Genomic DNA, 5106 nt, shown 5'->3' with positions numbered 1-5106 from the left:
ATGACTTTTGGAGTCATTACAGTTAAAAAATGCATCTTGTGGGAGGCTCTCCAATTTAATTTGGGGCATGTTACGACCTCCACGCATTTTGAGTTTCAGTCTTATGAGACTAAACTCTGGAAACCCTTGCAAAAGGGCCAGAAGCCACCAAAGGACGTGGCTTCCTTGTTACTTCAATCAATAGAATCCCAGGAAGTTGTTTTCGATCAAGGACCTTGGGATTTGACGCCTAGCAGTCATTGGTGTCTGTTAGATAGGTTACGGCAATTCATTCCTGAAGATCGTCTTGGTTTTGTCCCGCAACAGGTTCCCTCTCATATCGAGTCAGCGACAAATTGGACTAGACTTGTAATAGTTTGTTTTCGTTTCATAGGGTATGTAAGAGTAACCGAAGCACCTTTCACTTTGGTTGCTTTGTTTTCTATTTCTTTGTATTAGTATTAGGTTGTACTTTCTTCTTTTACTCAATGCAAGGTTTCTCGATGTCAAAAAAAAAAAAAAAAACTCTTATGAATAAGTGATGTAACTCTAATGAAAAACTGATGTAACTCCAAAAAAAGAATATTACAAAAAAAAGATTGAAAAACAAATTATTTTTTTGGACTCAAAATTTTGTAGGGTGATATAACTCCAATGAACAACTGTTGTAACTCTAATCCGATCGTGTGGTTGACCTAAACCATGTTGATTTGCTCGTCAATCTTAGTCTTATACGAATCCAAGTGAGAAGACTTTCATGCTTCAATTCTTTTGCTTTTTTTGGTAAAGGTTCAACTTATATAATCTCAATTTCTCCTGGTGTAACTTTTTCTAAAGTCCACTGAGCAGATTCTTTAACTTTATACTCCATTATTAGTTATTGCTCTTGCCCTTGCTTGTACTTCAGAAGTCATTCTGTGGCCATACTAGAATCAACAGTTTGCTAAAAAGCTTGGAGTTAAAACTCAAAAATGAAGCATACACTTCTCGTGAAAAAAGAAAAAGAAAGAAACCAAAAGTTACATTGTAGATTTTATGGTAGTTTTTATGCTAAGCGTGTGACTTAATTCAATTTATTTTAGGTTCTTTTAATAATAAAATAAGTTCAATTTCCAACTATGGTAAATTGAGATGACTCAAATTTAGCTGAATAAAATAGAACCAATATATAAATAATTTTATAAGAGTTATGCCCACTATTACAAGTTCTGCATAAAGTTTCAATTCAGATTTAATCACATTTACAATTTTCATGTTCCTGGAAGATGATTATTCCTTACATATATGATATATATTCCTTACATATATGATATATAGCATATCATTGATGCCAAAAAATATTGTACTAAATTTACGAATCACGCAGATATTGTAAATCTTCATTTATGATACCTAAACATGTTCTTAAGTCTTATCACAAAAAAGGTTTCCAACCCTTTTGGTCCTTAAGGACATTTTAGGTTGGCCTACTCGATAAGTGGTAGCGTAACGTTTATTTCCTTGGTAATAAATAAATAAATAAATAAATCTCCAAAATACTACACCTCTTAGCTTACACATAAAAATAAAAGAAATTCAAAAATACCGTAATATTTGTTTTGTATTTTGTATTAAACCCTAATTCTTAAAGATTGATCAGTTATTTAGTCTTCTTTGGCAATTTTAGTAATTAAGTACATTTGTTGAATCTGATGCATTACATGACAAATTGACCGTAAGATATGACATACTTAGAGTGGAGTATTACGTTATTGTAGACTTGTAGTGCTGTCTTAGCTTATAGTACTAACTAGTTGTATATGCACGCGATGCGTGCGTGACAATCTTAGGTAGGTATATACAAATGGACATGTTCTTTATCTAAAATTATTTTGATAGTGATGTAAAGTATTGAGGTTCTTTTGTAGAAATTATCTTTTTAAATTAAAGGTGAATGATTTTTAATTGTTCAATACTGTCACTGAAAATTTTGGTAGATGATTTAATAATTTCTTCCTACGACTTTAGTATAGTTCTTTAACAATTATAAATGTTAATAAACTATATTGTTTGAACTTTGTAAATAAATATTATGTTATCACGATATATTGGAAACCGTTTTTTGGTTGAAGATTCTAATTGATTTCCTGAATTGATTGTGTCAATCTAGTTTGTCAAGTTATTAATGGTATTGCGTTATTTTATTTTTGACCTACTCATATGGCAAGTTTCATTGATTTCTCATTAGAAAAACATTGTTTTAAATTATTAGAGGGTATTCTAGTCACTTCAAAAAAGGACACCACACCTCATCCCTTGGCTTATATAATAGAGATTAAGTACAGTATCAATATCATAAGGAAAAGATAAAGAGGATTAGAGGAGTTCCAAAGCAGGTAGGTTTCAGCTATCTTCAACAATTTGACTGGTGGAGACTGGACAGTAGTTAATTGTCAATAGGCATTTCTTCATAGCACTATATTCTTACGACTCAAGAGTTTTTTCTTTTTCTTTTCTTTCAAGAAAATTAAAGGAGAGAAAAGTTAGGCCAACTTTTAATAATACCAACCTAACATATCCTTACGGAGTTACGGATAATATGAAAACGCATAGGATCATGAAATTCAAACCATCGATGAGGAGTGTGGACCTTATTTGGTGAAATTCAAGAGTTTTTTCTTGTGGAAATACAATTTATAAGGAGGAATTAATTTGGTGGAGTTTTTTTTTTCTCCTAGCCCAACTATTGATTTAACAAACCTTATTAATAGTTGATTAATGTTAGTTTGTAGGAGAAATTAATTAGCTCTTAATCCTCACAATTTTCTAGTTAAGTGTTTGTGGATTAGACGAGCACTCTAATCACTTGCTAATATATCCGAGCCTAAATTTCTAGGATTTGAGGTAAGAATTTTGCCAAGTAAACCAAGCATATCTCTATTATATAAGGGAAGGGGGAGCAATGGTGTCCTCTTTTGAAATGCCTATTTTACCCCCCTTCCCTTTCTAAATTACAAAAAGAATGTCAAAATCAAAATCGACACTCAAAGAAAACTACCGAAAATTGTTTACAACACTCACTCACAAATCACTCAAAAGAAGAAACTTTACAAATCACTCATACAATTGAGAAAATCACGTTATAAAAATAACGCAAATCATTCAAATAATCAGGAAACTTATTAAAGCTAAAATTAACATACAAACTAAAACTAATAACCTAGAACGTCAATACATACAAAAACATTTACAAAAATTTACTTACAAATCACTATTCTCAAGAACCATTCACAATCAATGGTGGGTCATGATAAAAAAAATAGAGATGTATTTGTAGTGAAATCAGAATTTAGAAGTTAGACAAGGAAAAAATATTATTTACTTTTTTATAGTGTTTCCTATATATAATGAATCTTTTACATGTATTTGGACCTATTTTTTTTCTATTATATAATATTAATAGCGATTAATTATCAAGGTAAAAAGGTTTATGTAAAATATCATTCAAGAATAAAAATACAATATATCTCTATTATATAAGGAAAGGGGAGCTATGGTGTCCCTGAATGAAGAGACTATGTTACCCCCTTCCCATTGTAAATTACAAATTCACTTACAAATGAAAGGGGTCTTCAAACGAAATACCAAAAATATAATTATAACAATAACTCACAAAGTCAACTAAAATCATATAAAATTGCATAATTTGCGTTATGCAAATCACTAAAATGAGGAAGCTTTACAAAAACTTAAAAATTCACTTAGGGCCTGTTCTCCCCAGCTTATTTTCAGTTCAGTTCAATTCAGTTCAGTTCAGTTCAATTCAGTTCAGTTTAGATCAGTTCAGTTCAGATTAGTTCAATTCAGTTCAATTCAATTCAGTTCAGTTCGGTTCAGTTCAGTTCAGTTCAGCTGTTTTATGCCAAAGAGAACAGGCCCTTACAAACTACAACCTATGAAAAAATTGACTTGAAATCAAAGTGTCCACTTTCTTTACAATTTATGAAGTAATGTACTTAATTCAAAAATCAACTAAAAAATTATAATATTAGAAATTATGAATAAATTCAATAAAATTTCTATTTTGTTCATAGAATTTGACTTTAAAAAGTAAAAAAAAAAAAACAAAAAAGAACGGTAAAGACTTAAATGACGGAACCTTAACCAATCAAATTTTGCAACTAAAAACAATTATACTTTGTATGTCTAATGTTCAAATTTTGACTCTTATGCCGAAGAAAATCGAGTTTCTGTTTCAAAAATAATTCAAGCACGCATCGCGTGCAAAAAATTCTAGTATTGGCAGGAGCTAAGACTTAGGAATGAATTGGGTGGAGTTTTTTTTCTTCTAGCCCAACTATTGATGTTACAAACCTTATCATTAATAGTTGATTAATGTTAGGGTCTGTTCTTTTCGGCATGAAACAGCTGAACTGAATTGAATTGAACTGAACTGAACTGAATTGAACTGAACAGAAATGAATAGTGATATGTAAGAGTAAAAGTATTGTCCAGAGCTGAATTGAACTGAACTGAATTGAACTGAACTGAAAATAAGTTGGGAAGAACATACCCTAGTTTGTAGTAGGAATTGATTAGCTCTCAATCCTCACAATTATCTAGTTAAGTATTTGTGGGTCAGACAAGCACTCCTATCACTTGCTAATATATTCGAACTTAAATTTTTAGGATTTAAGGTAAGAATTTTGCCAAGTAAACCAAGCATATCTTGGCTGGAGCTAGGACTTAGGATTTATGGTGGTATGTTTTAGGATTGATAGTATATTATATATAGTATTTTGTATCAATACATTAAATAATTAAGATAATACTATATTATGTTTGTAGCAATATTGTAAAAGGTTATAATAGTTGAACTTAAACATCACTTGTTTGGAGCGAGAATCACAGGTTAAACATAATTATTTGTTAGGCACCTATTTGGGTCCCTCATATGTATAGTTTTTTTTTTTGGTGAACTATATGTATAGTTTATGTTGTGAGGTTAAATGTAAAAAGTCCATGTAGCCAATAGTAGGTTTGTACTTAACCACTAATTCTTTGAGAAATAATATAACTAAGGAAATCATAATCCAAATTCCAGGGTAAAAGTAGGGGTGTTTGAATTATTTTATTGTTTTGTCTTTT

This window comes from Beta vulgaris, chromosome 8, assembly GCF_026745355.1.
Source record: "Beta vulgaris subsp. vulgaris cultivar EL10 chromosome 8, EL10.2, whole genome shotgun sequence".
In the NCBI taxonomy this organism is placed as follows: Eukaryota; Viridiplantae; Streptophyta; class Magnoliopsida; order Caryophyllales; family Amaranthaceae; genus Beta; species Beta vulgaris.
The sequence above is the reverse complement of the archived record's forward strand: the minus strand, read 5'-3'. Positions refer to the sequence as shown.